Here is an 18,157-nt window from a genome sequence, read left to right as displayed (position 1 = left end):
TAGGATGATAATTCCTAGAATATGGTAGGAAGTCCTCTTTTCATGCTTTGAATGAAATTATTTTATGTGTAATTTTTATAAAAATTTTGCCATAGCTCCGCTACTATGACTAATAAATCTCAATTTATTTTGAAGGATAAAGCTTATTATTAAGGGAATGATTAGAATGATCCCTAATTGGATCATTAACCCAATAATGGATTGAATCATCAATATTCATGAAATACATAAACTAAAAGCATAGAAAAAAGCCATTAATTTGGCCTCAAGCATAGATTAATCTTGGATTAAGAAAAAGCTTTATGAAAAGCTTCATTTGGATTGAGAATGGGTCATGAGTATGACCATTTCTTGAGTGAGAGAGAGAAATTACATAAAAACCATTAGAATTAAGCATAAATAGAAATTTATGTAATTCTTTACTATCATTAATCAATTAACTTCAATAGCATTCATCAAATTATGTAATTCTTCACTACTATTCATCAATTAACTTCAATAGCATTCAAAAACCATTCCAATTAAGCTTCTCAAGCTTGAGAGGGGTTGAGAAGAGAGAAACATTGAGAAATTATAGAAAAGAATCAAAATTCACCATTTATCTTACAAATTGCTTGATTCTTTGTTCACGGTAGAGGCCCCCAACCAATCAATTGGTTTAGTATGTTGATGGAGCCACCAATGGGGATTGAAGAAAGAGGGAAGCTCCAATTTCTCCAATTTGGAGAGAATTTTAGAGAATAGTAGAAATTAGCATTATTTCAGCATAACTCTAGTATAGTAAAATTCTCCTATTTTTTTTCAAAGGATTCATGTTCTATTTATAGGAGAGGGAAGCTCTAACCAAAGCTAACTGATTTCTAGAATTTTCTAGATTTCAATTTGGTTAAATTTGGACTAGATTTGGACCTAGTTTGGTTCCTTTTTTATTCGGTTTGGTTCCATTTTGATTTGGTTTGGTTCAAGAGAGAGGAGAGATAAAAATATCACAATATTTTTGAGTTTAAAACTCATTCAAGCATGTGAAGTATGCACCTCCTTTAAGGGACTCACTTTCCTTACATATGTGTCAAAATGGAATCATTATACCCAAAATATCTCATATTTTTGATATTACTCATAGTTTCTTACTAATAAACCTTGTACATAGTCAACTCTTCATCTTATGTGAGCATTTACTCATTTTTGGGTATCTTCTTTTACAAATTGGATTTATCTCCTCCCCACACATGGATTGATCCTATTGGCCCACAGGAACCTTAATTGGACCATAATCCAAAATTTTCTGAAAATCTGGACCCTTAGGCTAAGGTCCTTTAGACCCATTTCCAATTAATTCCAATTGCACATTGGAAAGTTCTTTTTGAATTTATGTTTTAGGGGAATTTATTTTAATATTATGAGAAATTTTTCTATCTAAAAATATTCAAAATCTGAATATTCTCTCTCTAGAATATTTTCTCTCTCTATGTCAAAACAGGTAGAGACAAGATCTTTTATATTTCTGAAGAGGGGATTGATTATAGGGGAAGATGCTGGATCTCTTGAGAGGATGGGGAGGAATCTTACAGATGAAATAAATCCCGGATAGTAATTGTTCTATGGAAAAGAATCAACGGCTGTGCGTCTCAATGAGGAAAAAAGTGTTAGTCTCTATGATCCAAGTGCAAGTTTCTTCCTTGATTTGACCAAGTGACCTACAAGTTCGGTCGGATCAATTTGGTCAGTAATGACCTTGACTACGTTAGAGTAAAAATATCTTGGAGGAATCGCCCATGCTTTCTGGGCGGGGAATTTTTTTCGGGTTCGGTTCTGGAAGAAGGGATTAGTCTCTTGTCCAGATATCCGTGGGCGAGGCCCCGAGTGAGGGACCCTGCCCCGCGCAAGGAGTGCTACTTCCACTGCTAGCACCCCCAAATCCGTTGCACGGAGCGGGTAGGGATCTTTCAACTGATATCAGAGCGAATTGACTAAAGTGGATCAACTGAGAAGCCAAAAATGTCAAAATTTTATAAAGTAATAGTAAAAGGTTGGAATTGTGTGATGAAATTCATACAAATTGATATTCAGACTGAAATTCTCAAATTGATTTCAGACTGAAATTCACAAATTGGTAATTGGGTCTTCAGATGGAAGTACCGCAATTGTATGGAATCCTTGACTTGCTTGAGGCCTAGACACCTTATAATTCTAAGGACCGTGACTACATGTATATACCGAGGGTATAACTGCAACTCTTTACTGGCAATATATATGAGTAAATCTAAGACCTTAAAATTATAAGCAAAAATGCTATCCAGATGATGAATTTGAATGTGGTTGATATGATTTTAAAATTCTGGTTGAGAATTGATGAGTTGATTTGGATTCTGGTTGAAAAATGATGATTCTTGAATTTTGGTTGAAAAGCGATAAGCTAAGCAAAACCACAATGAGGAGGAATGGGACGAGTCCCTGTGATGATATTCGTAACTAGAATGAGGATAATGACTTTAGCAAATCACTATGAGATTAGTAGATTATGCTGACAGATTGCTACTGTTAACACTTGACCCAGTGGATCAAGTTAATGGATGACAAATTAAAAACCTGTATAATTAAAATTTCCATAGAGGAATATTCAGATGGAAATTTCGGTCTAATGTGTTAAGGATATGAATGATATTATCTGAACAAATTGTTATCTGATGATGAGTTCTATATAAGGGATCTTTACCCTAGGATTCTATTGGGTTGACCTGACTATAAGGAACCCCAGAATCAGTTAGATCTTAAGGGAAAGAGTTGTCCTCTAGTTTGCGAGATGAGGACATCTCGCGTTTTTTAAGTGGGGTAGGATGTAAGATTCCTCGCTCCAGCTTTTGAGGTGTACAGGTGTAAGAACCTCCCCTTCTGATCTTATAATTATTCCCCTCTCTGAAATAAAAGAAAGATCCTGTTTTGGCCTGGAGAGAGAAAATGTCTAGAGGGAGGTAATCCAAAATTGAGATATTTTTTATATAAAAATCCTCCTAGTGTCTAAAATGGTTTCCCCTGAAACAGAAATTCAAAAAGAACTTTCCAATGTGCAATTGGAATTACTTGAAAATATGTATAAAGGACCTTAGCCTAAGGGTCTAGATTTTCAAAAAAAATTGGATTATGGTCCAATTAAGGTTCCTATGGGCCAATAGGATCAATCCAAGTGTGAAGAGGAGATAAATCCAATTTATAAAAGAAAAATACCCAAAAATGAGTAAATGCCCACATAAGATGAAGAGTTGACTGAGTACAAGGTTTATTAGTAAAAAACTATCAATATTACTGAAAAAATGAGATGTTTTGGGTATAATGATACATTTTTAACACCTTGGTAAGGAGAAGGGGGCTCTTCAAGGAGGCGCCTATTTCACATGTGTGGAGGAGTTTTAAACTCAAAAATAATAAGATATTTTTATCTCTCCTCTCTCCTGGATCAAACCAAATCAAAAGGGAGCCAAACTGGTCCAAATCTTGTCCAAAAATCAAAGCAAATGTTTCTCACTTCTCAACCCCTCTCAAGCTTGAGAAGTATTCAATTGAATGGCTCTTTAATGCAATTGAAGCTCTCTAATGAATTTTAGTGATAAATCTTATAAAGTTTTCATTTATGCTTAAATTAAAATATTTTTTAAGCATATCTCTCTCCCCCCCAAAGAACGGTCATTCCTATGGCCAATTCTATATTCAAATGATACTTCTCATCAAGCAATTCTCAAATCTAAAAGTAATTTCTATGCTTGTCAAATTAGAGGCCAAAGAAGTGGCTTTTTAATGCTTTTATGCTATTTAAATTATGAAAAACTTAGGAATCAAGTCCATAATTGGATATTGATCCAAATGATAGTTATTCTATCATATTGTATTACTAAAACTTTATGCTTTCAAAATTATTAAAAATTATCAGTAATAGCAGCGGAGCTATGGCAAAATTTTTAAAAAATTAACACATAAATCAATTTCATGCATAATATGAAAAGAGGACTTCCTACCATATTCTAGGATTAATCATCCTAGGTTAATTGAATAATTCTCATCATAACCATGGAAGAATTGATTTTAATGATTATGCATAAATAGTTAATTAGCAAAAAGAGAAATTTCTAGTAATTCATTTCTATGATGAAAGAGGAATTTCCACCATATTTGGAGTTAAATCATTTAAATGAGGAAAGTAGAATTTCTAGTATAATGGAATTAATGGAGATTTTTATTTAATTTTTAAGAGAAAATTTAGTTAAATTTATTTTATACTTAAATAAATTTAAAATGATGAAAGAGGAATTCCCACCATATTTGGAATTCAAGCATTTGAATGAGAAAAGTGGAATTCCTAGCATATTGGAATTAATGGATATTTTATTTAAATTCAATGATAAATTTTAGATAAATTTATTTTATCTATGAGAAATATTTAAATAATAAAAGAGGAATTCCTATGACATTTGGAATTCAATCATTTAGATGGGAAAAGAGGAATTTCTTAATGGATATTTTATTTAAATTCAATGATGAATTTTAGATAAATTTATTTTATCTATGAGAAATATTTAAATGATAAAAGAGGAATTCCTATGACATTTGGAATTCAATCATTTAGATGGGAAAGAGGAATTCCTAGCATATTGGAACTAATGGATATTTTATTTAAATTCAATAATGAATTTTAGATAAATTTATTTTATCTACGAGAGATATCTAAATGATAAAAGAGGAATTCCTATGACATTTGGAATTCAATCATTTAAATGGGAAAAGAGAAATTCTTAGCATATTGAATTAATGGATAGTTTATTTTAGACGAAGTTATTTTATGAGAAATATTTGATGATAAAAGACAAACTCCCATGACATTGGAATGCAATGCAAAAAGAGGAATTCCCATGGTAATTGAGATCCAAGAAATTAAATGGGAAGAAGAGGAATTTTTAGTATAATTCAATTTATGATTATTTATCAAAAGTGAAAATATGGCTAGAATTGATTTCTGTAAATCCCATGAATTCTTCTATTCCAAAAGAGGAATATTGAATATAATTCATTTGAGAAATTGAGAAAGAATATGAAAATAGTCGTCGAGAAAAAGAACCTTTATCTAGGCCAAGCAATTGGCAGAAATTTAAAAAAAAATTTCCATTATCGGTATCAAGGTAGTAAAAACTACTAAATGGGAATAGGATGTGGAACGGAGGTGATAAGATGTAAACGAGACGTGATAAGATGTAAACGGGATGTGATAAAATGTAAATGGGATGTGATAAGATGTAAATGGGATATGATAGGATGTGAATGGATGTGAAAAGATGTAAATGGGATGCGATTGGATGTGAATGGATATGATAAGATGTAAATGGGATGTGATAGGATGTGAATGGATGTGAAAAGATGTAAATGGGATGCGATAGGATGTGGATGGATGTGATAAGATGTAAATGGGATGTGATAGGATGTGATGTAATGAAAATGGATGTGGATGTGAATGATGAGATGAGAATGAGATGAGAGGATATGTGAAAGGGTGAGATGGGAAGTACATGGATGTGGATGTGGATGTGGATGTGGATGTGTAGGTGAAAGAATGGATGTGGATGTGTGGTGCTAACCATAAAGTGCTCGGCGGGCTCTGGGTCACCGAATATACCCACACGTGTGTCGGGGAAGATATTCAAACAAGGAGTAAGAGTTGTTTTCTGAAACCGGGCATGGATCTGGTTGATTGACTTTGCTGGTCCTCAACGGATGAGTCCGTGGCTCTTTAATATGGATCTGTTGGTTGATCTTGCTGATCTTCAATGGAGATTCCATTTTGATTTTTATAAGTGAATACATTACCGAGTACTATGAGCTAGGAACTATTGAAAAGGCCCCTGAGTGGATAGGTGGTAAGCGTTCTGGTTGCCAATGATGCCATAGGTACACCGATGAAGGAATGATTGGAAATTAGAATTCAACCGGATATTTTGGAGGATTATGATCAGTGATATTATGGTTTCATTAAAAGATTATTTTAAACTTTTCCCTGGTACCCAGGACAAAACTTAACCAAATTCTTAAATGGATCCTATCACTACAGTGGTTGGGCGGTTGGCTGGGCGGTTGGCTAACCCACGAGACTGAGGCTGGATTGATGGATCCCTAAAATGAGGCTCAATTATGCTATAGTACGATAGATGAAATAAATCCCGGATAGTAATTGTTCTATGGAAAAGAATCAACGGCTGTGCCTCTCAATGAGGAAAAAAGCATTGGTCTCTATGATCCAAGTGCAAGTTTCTTCCTTGATCTGACCAAGTGACTTACAAGTTCGGTCGAATCAGTTTGGTCACTGATGACCTTGACTACGTTAGAGTAAAAATATTTTGGAGGAATCGCCGTGCTTTTGGGGTGGGGGAATTTTTCAGGTTCTGTTTTGGAAGAACTGAGGGATTAGTCTCTTGTCCAGATGTCCGTGGTGGTGGGCGAGGCCCCGAGTGAGGGACCCTGCCCTGTGCAAGGAGAGCTACTTCCGCTACTAGTACCCCCAAATCCGTTGCACGAAGCGGACGGGGATCTTTCACGTGGCACGTTGTTGAAGAAGGAACAAATGGGCCATATTTGGAACGGGCGTGGCATTTCAGAAGCTAAGGAAGGAACGACCAATGCAAACTTTGAATGGGTGTGGCAAATTTGGAACGTCCGTGGGCTGCTTCATTCATTCCTTCTTTTTCTCTTTTTTTTTTGGTGTGCACCCTGAAGTAGGTTTTTTACACAGAGGCTATGCTGCTAGCACCCCATTGTGGGTTTTATACTGACTACATGCCTAGTTTGCCAAGGTGAGCAGTCTATTCCAGTTGGGTGACGGCAAGGTGGCAAGGGTGACTTCCTTAAGGGATTCGAAGGGTAGGTGGTAAGGAAGTACATGAGGCTGAAGGAGTGGATGGTAGATTTGTAGTACCTTCGAGCCTTACAATGAGCGATGGGGGGTTGCTGACGTCGCTGTAAGGAACTTTGTCAATGGCACCATGAGGGATGTAGTGTCACCTTGGACTTTCTGCTTCCCTTTGTCCTAAGTAGTCTTTATTGTGGATGTTGCCTTGGGTACCCATTGAAGTATAGGAGATTGCGGAGTGACACAAGGTGGAGGTTTAGGTTGGGGAGTTCCAGTTGTTAGGATTGCCTTCATAGAAATGTTGGGCACGGAGAAGAGGTTTTGGGATCCACTGTGGGTTGAGGGTTTGATCGAGGGTTGGAGCTCCTTGGAGAGCATTTGATTTTACATTGGTCCTGTACCTTGTAGGCTTGAGGTTGGCGAATGGGTGGCTCATGTTGGGGACGAGGAGCTTTGTGTTCCTGTGGATGAGGGGGATGGTTGGATATTTTGTGGATCCAAACTTTAGATGCGCCCTCATACATTAGAACTCGGAGCTCATTTTGGGGCCCTGTAAGAAATTCACTATTTTCTTATTTATCTTGCTCTTAAACTACGTAAAATAGTCACAACAGGTCCAAAACCGTCAGTTTGAGGCAATAAATATACTGTTGCTCACAAACAACGAGGTCTTATCATTAAAAGCTTTGAGAAGATACCTTTTTCATAGGTTTGGCTCACACGTATGAACGATTCTTCTGTCAGTATTACATAACTAATCTCTCTCATTTCGAATTTAAAAATGTTTAGCGCCTTCATCAACGCAAAACAATATATAGTAAGAAAGAATACATCGCATTGTTGCAAAACATGGTAGAAGGAGAAACCAGTAGGAAACGACTTTATCATTTCCATGTCGACTTGGAACAACACTATGCACCGATATTAAAGCACCAAAAGAGTTTGCATCTATGCACTGAGCAAAGAGACATGCTGCGGAAAGGAGGTTTGCAGCATATAGACTTGTGGTGTGACGGAGGCATCTATCCAACATGCATCATTAGAAATTCAACACCTCCATTCTCTAATCCAACAACTCTATTGAAGTTTGTAGGCAATGGAGTAAATGGATTGTATGGATACGTCTCAGCTCAATGTGCTAATGCAAATATGTACAAGAATTTATATCTACGAGAGGAGGCAAGCAGAAGGCAAGATAAGATAGAGTGTGTGGCATTGAAGAAACTTCTAGAAAATGAGAAGGAAGAACATAAAAAGACAAAGGCAATGCTACTGAAAGCAAGAAGAAAAGGTACTGTATTAGGAGAGAGACTACGGAATAGAAAAATCCGCAACATTGCAGAGTTGAAGGCTGGCTCTGGAGGATGTAAGCGCAGAATTCAAAAAGCAAGGTATGACGATATCTTATTGTTAACTTCCATTAATGAGCATCTAGAAATGTAAGTATTTGCATGTTTATTTCTTTATTGCATCCAAATTGTTTAAACGAATGAAGAAGTTCCAAAATTTATGACTTCATAGATAAATATATCCATGCTGTAACCAAAAAATTTCAATGTAAATCAATGAACTTTTAAAGGTGAGTTATAAGTGTCTCATTGTAGAGAAGTGATATATATTTAAAAATGTATAATTGTAGATGTGTTTCTTTCTTGTTTTAGGGAAATTTTAAGGCTTGGTGAAGTAAATGAAAATTCCAATCTTGTTCCAGTGAAGCAAATAAAAGGTTTAGTCTCTAAAGTTGTCATGCAGAGCTTGATAGATGAAAAAAAGTTCAAAAGGGTGAAACGTGATGCTGTCGAAAAGTTTATATCAGAAAGTAGAGTTGATGTCAAAAAAATTCAAGAAGCCCTTGATATGAGTGGGGTGAGTAGAAAAGGATATGCTTCAATCTTTAACATCGTTTCTTCTACTCTCAACGGATAAAACGTGTATTGTTACCCACCCCAGCAGCAGTGTGGCGCCAAAGAGGTCTTCTAAATCAGGAAATAGATGACTTCATTGGACAATATTTACATATCAAAAATGTATATGAAGGGGCCAAAGGAAGGACTGTATATGATCCTTTGAATAATATTTTTGTGGAGCTGCAACAATTACAGAGAAGAATGGTGGAGTTTTATAACATCACACTTGAGGAATGTAAAGGAGTTTTAAAGTTTGTTGTTAAGCTTGACGAATGTGAAATTGTAAAGGAAAAGAAGATAGAAAGAGTGACTATTACCTTGATGAATCCAGCACTTGATCCATCAATCACAAAGACTAGTTCAAAGTACTTTAGCGTCCAATCAGAAAAACATGTATGGTGGTTGGGATCATTTGAGGTATGGATTTTCTTATTTTGGTGTTAGTATTTGTTGAATATACATGTATAGTTTTTAATAAACTTCTACCATATCATTCTATTGTAAAGGCAGGTGAAGACAGAGGACCATGAAACACTTAACTGGGTTTTTCACGAGACAGATATACCCTCATTTATAAGGAGTCAAATTTTAGGGGGTCATCTTCATGTTCCAGACAAAGGTGATTTTCAAGTAGAATGGCATATGGCAGGTGATCTTAAGACATTGAAGTGTATGTACAATATCAGTAAAGGGGGTAACTCCAAATCTCCTTGCTTGTATTGTAAACAACCAGCCCATGTCTTGGATTTCAAATGGTGGAGAAGAGCACCTAATAGGGACAAGGAAGATCCAAATTTTAAAGCAGTTCTTGATATTCCATTATGCAATGTTCACATTTGCACATTGCATGCATTGTGTAGAATTATTGAGAAACTTGTTTTTCTATATATTGGATTTGCCTAGAAACTTTGGCCTGAGGTGAAAAGAAAAGAGGCAATACAATCATTGGAAGCGGTATTATCAGAAATTGGTCTACATGGTGGAGATGTTCATATAACAAAAGATCTTAAGAAATCTACAAATGGTAAAGAGGTACCTATCAAGCCATCCATTGGTGGAGTAAAGGCCCGAAGGTTTTTATCACGTCCACAAAATACAACAAGAAAATAGGGTAGACAATCACAATATGTATCCAGAATAAAATACAATGTGTGGAAGCAAGTCCACAATGCAGTAAAAGATCATCAGGCAGATGGGATAGCACGACATGTGAAGCTGAGGTGTGGAAATCGTTGGACAAGCTATTTGTTTATTGTGACAAAGTTTCTTGGAACAAAGATGATCAACAAGCATTTGAGGAAGAGGTTAAGAATTTCGGAAAGGCAATGAAGGAAGCATGGACAACCTGCTGCAACATAACCCATTACATGGTGACAACACTAACTTCCACCCAATTGTTCAATTTTGAGAACAAAATGATTTGTATTTTTTGTGTTTTATAATGCTAGACTCTTTCTGTGTCCAAACAGCATATTATCTACAACCATCTTCCATTCTTTGTAAAAAAGTATGGATGCCCTGCAATCTGGTCTACACAAGGAATGGAAAAATCACACTACATGGCCCGTAATGCTTTCTTTAGACATACACAACATTTTGGAGAAAAACAAAAAGGCAACAGCTTAAAGGAAGTGTTTCAATGGTTTTATCGAGGCGTACTTCAAAAGATCAAAACAAAGAGAAAGGTCAATGCATCTCAAGTCAAGATAGCCTTTCAAGTAGCTCAGAAGCAGAGAACACAGAAAATTTTAGAGAGTTCGAATGCAGCAGAGAGACATGCTGAATGGAGAAAATCAAAGGTCTTTGTAGATCACAAATGGGTGGATAGAATACAAGTGTAAATATTGTGTATCTCATAATCTCATAATTGAAAACACTTCTCAAATTTTGATGCATAGAAATACAGAATGTGTGTTTACAATTCTTTTGTGGATACAGAAGAATACAAGAGTAAAAATTGTGTATCTCATAATTGAAAACACTTCTCAAATTTTGATGCATAGAAAATATAGAGTGTATATTTATAAATTTTTTGTGGTGGATACAAAAGATACAGCAGAAATAAATTGTTGTTCTAAAGCTAAATATACAATGACAATCATCTTATAGCTAATGGCCTTAGGGTTTCTCCCAAGGTCTACCAATGGGAACCCTCCCTTTCACTTTACTTGGAGACTTCTTTTTCTTCAATGACACCAGAGTGCTCTGAGATCTTCCTTGTTCTGGTGAGGTTGGTTCTCGAGCACTTTCTCCTTCCTTCAATTTCTCTGGTGATCCCAATAGTGCTGGATCTCGGTTCCATATAAGTTTGTGCTTGCCATAAGGCTCGAGAGATTGAGAGGATTCTTTACACCAGCAAACGAGCGCATAGGCAGTATATGACAAAAAATATCCTACTCTAGAGCATTGTTTTTCGAAATAACAACCAAAAATATGTAAGGCAGACCTCTTCTCTATCAATATCACTTTGTCTGCAGACCATGAAAGGGAATGGCCACCCAGGGCCTCTGACATACACTTGAAAAAAATAATTATTGCTTCCCCATTGTTGCTCATTGTCCCATGGTATATTAACAATTTGGCATTACATAAGTGTGCAATGAAATGGGAAAGACTTGACAGTTTACCCAAGCCAGCAACTCTGCTTCCTTTGGACCTCAAGTTTGGACCTCAAGAGGAAGGTTTCATCTTCAATATCCAACTACATGTAGACAATATTGTTAGATTACCTAAATGGTAATTAGAACTCAAAGTATAAAATTGAGATCACTTTGAACAGTACCTCTTTTTCCTCTGTCCATGCTTTTTGAACAAAAGTGTATGTAGGACCTTGAATAGGTGTACCAAGATTCTCGGGGGGGGGGGGGGGGGGGGGGGGGGGGGGTCACTCGTATAAATATGTAAGTATCACGTGGGTTCAACAGAAGGACATTTTAAATATTTAAAACTTACAGAAATATATTTACAGAGGAGATTTATTTATTGTATTTTAAAAAAAATTACAGATTTGAATAGGAAATGATACATTATATTCACTAAAAAATTAACAGATAAGGGACTTTTTAAATAGGCCTTGAACACATGTGATATAGAGGATTTACATATAGTGACCCCCCCGAGCCAAGATTGCCTGCAAGGAGATGCAATTTTTTGGAAAGAAATAACAAGACGGTAGGAAGGTGGTTTAGGGTTGAAGCAGATGAACTGTGTCTATTTGGTATTGCAGGGTCCGAGGGTAATGCTTGATGAGGAAAGCATTGGCTGGGTGCTTGATATGAAGGGGATGGTCAACATGGTCACTAGATGGTTTGTGTGGAGGAAAACGCAAAAGGACACGATTAAAGAATCTGCACAAAAACCGAGGACACATCATCATGATGCACATGGCAGGTACCGTTGCACACACGTGTGTGACATTTAGAGTGGCATGTGCCATGTGGGCGTGAATTCTGAGGCATAAAGTATACAATGTGCTAGAACACTTGCCCTCCTCACAAGTCTATTCAGTACAACAACAAACATCTCCTCCACAAAAAGGCATCCTCCGGCTGAAGGATAACCATCAGCATGGCATCCTCCGACTGAAGGATAACCATCAGCATATCCCCAGCTCAACCAAAGCCAAGTACAAATACTTCAAAAAGCAGATCCTTCTGAAAGGATTGTACCATCTGAGAGGTGATACTCCTGCAAAACTGAAACCTCGTATTGTTTCTTCCTTATATATATTCGATATCTAGTCCAAGTTTTCAAGAATCTTTTCAGAAAATAGATATCTGCATCTGCATTGAAGAGCATATAAGTTTCTGTGTTGAAACACATTTTTGTCAAGAAACGTGATTTTGATATGTCTTTGCAGCAGCGAGAATCTTGAAATCGCGTTTCATTGCAAATTTTTGCTTTAAGCTTTTCTGTTCTTTCACCTTGGATCACTCATGTATCGTACATCTCAGAGCTACAATGACATGAAATAATTCGTGATGAGATAATATGTGTGTATAGATAGTACTAGAATTTTAGTGGGAAAACGCGATATGAAGCAATTTTCCTAGCAAATGTTCCGAAATCGCGTTTTCCGGCAAATCTCTTCCCTTGACATGCTCTCTCATGGAGACGGCAAATTTCGAGCTGCTTTGACATGTTCTCTATTCCATATCTTACTTGATCTTGATGACAGATAGGAATTTCCTGTCCTCCTCTTCCATGTTCTGTTCCATGATAATTCTCATCATTGTACCTATTTATGAGTGGAAGCTTACCTTGCTTGGATGTCATCTTTAAAGGTAATTAACCATTTTGCTTATTACTCTTTCAGTTCTGATGGCAAGAACAAAGGAAACTGCAAGGAGAAAGGGAAGTGGGCCTAACTTGGCAGTGTGGCTGGAGGTCAAAGTCCTTCAAAGGGGAGGTCAAAGTCCTCCAAGCAGGGCAAGCCCATGCACATGCTCCAGAAAAGCCAGAAGAAGAGAATCAATCAGGGAACCAATGTTCTCATGGAGATCAGGAAGGCACAAAAGGTTGTAGGCTTTGCAATGCCCATGGCTCCTTTCCAGAGACTCGTGAGACAAGTATGTGACTATTGGGGTGTCGGATTCAGGTGGAGTAGGACAGCCCTTCTCACCCTACACGAGGCAGTACAAGATTTTCTCATAGAGTTCTTCCAGGATACCATGCTAGTTGCTGCCCATGCACACAGGGTGACAATAATGAAAAAGGATATCAACACATTAGTGAGAGTAAGGTATAGATATGATAAAATTCTAAACGCAGAAGACTGGGATGATATTAAGATGAGAGACATCTTATTAATACCACCAAGCAGGAAGCCCTCTAAGGATGAGGTGAAGATAGAAGAGGTCACACACAACTATGAGACCAAAGGGAAGTCAGCCTATGAGGATTTAATGAAATAACAAGTGAAGGACTCATCTTCCGACCTAGAGTCAGAAACACGTGTTAAGGAGTTGAAGATACAGGAGAGGCTTCTGGAGTTGGGGCCCAAAATTACAATAAAATTAGAGACCACTGATTTTGATTTGGCTGATTTGGAGTTCAGGCTCACTAGAGACTGTATAAAAGCTCTTTCCCCCAGAGGAAGACGTACCTGACAGATACTCTCATCGTGGCTACTCTCTAGTGGTATTTTCCAAGATTATTCTTTCTACAAAAGTATCAATCCTCTTCAATCTCAAACTGAGTCTTTGAGTCTTTCCTTGTGCAGCATGTTCAAGAGCAAATTGCATCTTGGGGTTATGCACAGGATCTTCATCCGCTGATCCAAGAATCTCTTTCAAGCTCAGAGATCACACAGAGAGTAGTGCAGACATTGCAAAATGGTTCAATTACTGCAATTTTGAAGTAGGTGATGTCATCTTCCTACCATACCACTCCAAGTAAGTACACCTAGATTTTAGATTTAATAGTACTTTGCTTTTTTGGTTCCTTTATCTTTCTGGTCCTTATATTATTCTTCTTTTTGTAGCTCTCATTGGAGTTTTGTTTCCATTGACCTTGAACAAAAGAGATGTTATACATTTAACTCTCTTTAGGGTACCCACCAAGAGCTAGGCCTGTAAGTCTTATCCTTAATGTATTCTCATGAAACTTTGGAGTATGGAGAATGTAATATCAAAGAATCTTGGATAGTTCCTTTGGTATTGTAGTGTCTTGGATAGTTCCTTTGGTATTGTAGTGTCTTGGAAAGACTTTTTGATGCCCTGGACTTATGTCCTCCAAATACAAATTTACTCAACCTCATTGAACCAATTGCATTGCAGGTTTGTGGAAGAACACCAAGCTTATTTTATCTTCTGTATAGAGAATTGTTTATCTTTATTTAAATTCTCATAATTTCATTTACAGACACCACAACAAACAGACCCATATTCTTGTGGATGGAGATTACTTATAACAGCTAAATACATGTTGGACTCCTACTTTGGAGAGAAGCAGCCTGAGTTTGTAAGTCAAAAGATTTACAATCTTAAAATTTTCTAATTTTTAACATAAATGCAATCAGATTCTGAAAATAATATTTTCTCTATTGCAGATGCAAGAAGATAGTTTTGGCTCTGACTACGTCTATAGTTTCAGAGCCAATACAATTTTGAGGTTGCTACGACTTGCTTCTCCTATTCCTGCATCTCCTCCACTTCTAAACGAGCCAATATCCCCTTCCAATATTGATGTAGAAGTGATTACTGAGTAGAAAGACAATTTGAAATCTTTCAATGTAAATGATAACATTCTTTATGGGTTCCAGAAAGTTTAGGAGCAGCCTTCCAAAGTGCCTGAGGAGATGAAAATGGAAGATGAGCCTCTCCCACGAAATATGAAGTCTTCGGATGTAACTGAGGTGCAAAAGGAGAAGCCGAGGGAGAACCATAGTGACAAGGAGCCTTTATCTGAGTCTTTGGACCAAAGCCAGGCTCAGCCTAAGCTAGAATCCCAAATATAAGCATATTTGTACATCTGTAGATATACCCTCCTCTGTACATCTGAGAACAACAACAGTAAATGCAAATATAAATGCAATTACATTTTTTCAATGGATCAATTTTTGGTTTGAAAATGTTAAGAATTCTATAATGCTTTTAATGTCTGGTAAAAGTATATATGAATTGTCTATTGTACCTGAGTTCAAGATGATTGAACTATCTGAATTGTTTTGCTTGCAATATCTCTACATTGTATCTTGCTTTCTCTTCTTTGCAGTATCTGAAACAAAATCACAGTTTGAAAATGAGATGTCTACATTTTTTTAATTAAAATTTTGATAAAACAATTTTGCCAATCTTGAATGAGTACTTTAGGAAACTCAGTTTACCTTTTTGTTGTTTAAAATGAATGAAAATCCCATGCAGACACTCCCTTCAATCTCGTTTATAATATCATTCCGTAATCGAGAGAGTGTGTGCAGTATCTTCCAAGTGTGATGGATGCTATTAAAATGCCATTCTTGACAACATCTATATCAATAATATCATTTTCTAGACATGAAGAGCTCTCATCTTGTTCCATTGGTACAAGTTGTGTACCTATCATCCTGCTTTGTTTATAGTAAAATGAGAAAATAAAATTGATTGTGTCATGGACAACCTCACAATACACAGTGTTGGCCATAATTTTATCCCAACCATCATCCAAAAATTTTGGAATGTCATCACAGCCTTTTGCTTTAAAAGAAAACATAGTCTTACAAACTCTGATTGAATATTCTTGAGTGAAAAATATCTATGAAAACATTGACAGGCATAAAAACTATGATTTTGACTATTCTTGTTGCAATATTTGGTTTCAATGAATGCTGCACTTCTGCATATAGTTTGGCTCTATATGCCTCTATTATACTTCCATTGAGAACAGGCTAGTCTATTATATTCCATTCCAAAAAATCTTGCCTTTGCAATATGCCATAAGAATAAGCATGGTCCAATAGCTGGTAGAAGTGATCATAGAAAAAAATACCCGCTTTAGCCAAGTCTCTTACAGATCTACCTTTGTACTGTAGCTCTCCTACCGCGCCATGTCCAATAGCTGGTAGAAGTGATCATAGAAAAAAATACCCGCTTTAGCCAAGTCTCTTACAGATCTACCTTTGTACTGTAGCTCTCCTACCGCGCCATGTACAACATTGAAGAATCCTAAAATGCATAGATCTGAAACATTTAGAAAGATCATCTTAGTTATAAAGGGAGAAACAGTTGTGCCTTGAAAATAATTTAAGTTATATTATGTGTTTAGAATTTGGTCTATGATGTGGAAGATAAGCTGGATATTCTCGCAATTGAAGTTCTCGATGCATATAAACATGCTGCACTAGAATCTCTTTTACGCATCTTCTGCCTTCTTTCACTCGAAAACCTTTTACTCTGCCTTTCCAGGATGTCAGGAAAGTACTCGTTGATTGTTGCTTTTTGCTCTTCTTCCTGATCCTCTTGGCTTGCATTAGTACCCAAGCTCCTTTTCCCACTTAACATTTTCCAACTAGCATTTGCTGTTACAATATTGGAAACCTCTATGCTTGAAATCCTATGATTAAGACCTGTTTTGTTGTGCCATCGACCTTCGTGATGACTGTGCCTCGCTTGGTGGCTTTGTCACATAAGTCTTTATGTACTTTGTACAGAGCTCTGTGTCGATGTTCTTTTGGAGAATCTGCGCGATTCTCCCTAAGCCCACCTCCTCCAGCTTTTCTTTTACCTTTATCTCTTCTAGGATTTGGAGGCATTCTGGGCTATGATATTTCGGTGCTACCTTTCCATGGTGTATGGATCTCCTTATGGTTATTGACATTGTTTTGGCACCCCTCAGCCCATCTTGCTAAGTTTTCTTCTTCCTCCATACCAATGTTTGTGCAGTTTGAGCATTGTTTTTAGTTGGAAGTTGGTGCTGCATGCTTTTACTACCCTTTCCTTTGTTATCGAATAAGTTTGTGATGGGGGCCACTAGGTGGGGTTTGGGCACCCATACTGTCGTATTTCCTTGGTAGTATCCTATGGACATTAGCTAGGGTTAGCAGTGTGTGGACACAACATAGTCTGTGTGTTGTAGAATATGGATTATGGCTTTATGCATTGTGTGAGAAGGGATATGGCTTCCCTCTATGGTCAGGGTTTGAAATATACATTAGGGTTTGCTCCTGTGTGTGTGTCTCCTCTCCCTCTACTTGTTTTTCATCATGGTATCAGAGCTTGGTGCTCTCTATTAGGGTTTATGAGTAAGTGAGAGAAGAGGGAGAAGAAGCTGTGAAGCTTGCCATTGATACTGTGAAGCTTGGAGCACACCGATTTCCATCAAATCTGAGAGCTTGGCCTACCGGGTAAGAGGCAAATCAAGGTTGCCCAAAGCAAAAGAAAATTCTAGTTTTTTGCAAGCTTTCCATTGGAGCTTGAAAGCAGTGATGTATTGTGTAAATGGATGCAATCTGGCAAATAAACATGTATGTGACAAGGATTAATGTATTGGCAACTCATATGTAAGCCCTACATTGAATATGGAGCAAAGTTGATGCATTATGTGAGAGGAAAATCACAGGTTTGAAGCCTTCACAAAAACAGAGAAGTGATGCTCATTGTGGATGAAATTAACGTCGGTTTTTTTACAAAAATCACTCAATTGATGGATAGTGTACATGCCTAAGAGTGTTGGGAACTCACCTATGCTCTCAATAGCCACTATAATTATCTCAAATCACCTCAGGAGCAGGCGGCGCAGCCTGTAGGGAGGAGGAAACAGAGCAGTTTTCTCACCATTTTGATAAGTGGAGGCCAAATACTACTTGGTTGATTGATTAAACTCAAAAATTGCTTAGTAATTGTGTGATACACATACTTGAGGAGGTTACTATATGTTTGGTTGAAGC

This window comes from Cibotium barometz, chromosome 30 (assembly GCF_041138505.1).
Source record: "Cibotium barometz isolate CiBa-2024 chromosome 30, ASM4113850v1, whole genome shotgun sequence".
In the NCBI taxonomy this organism is placed as follows: domain Eukaryota; kingdom Viridiplantae; phylum Streptophyta; class Polypodiopsida; order Cyatheales; family Cibotiaceae; genus Cibotium; species Cibotium barometz.
The sequence above is the reverse complement of the archived record's forward strand: the minus strand, read 5'-3'. Positions refer to the sequence as shown.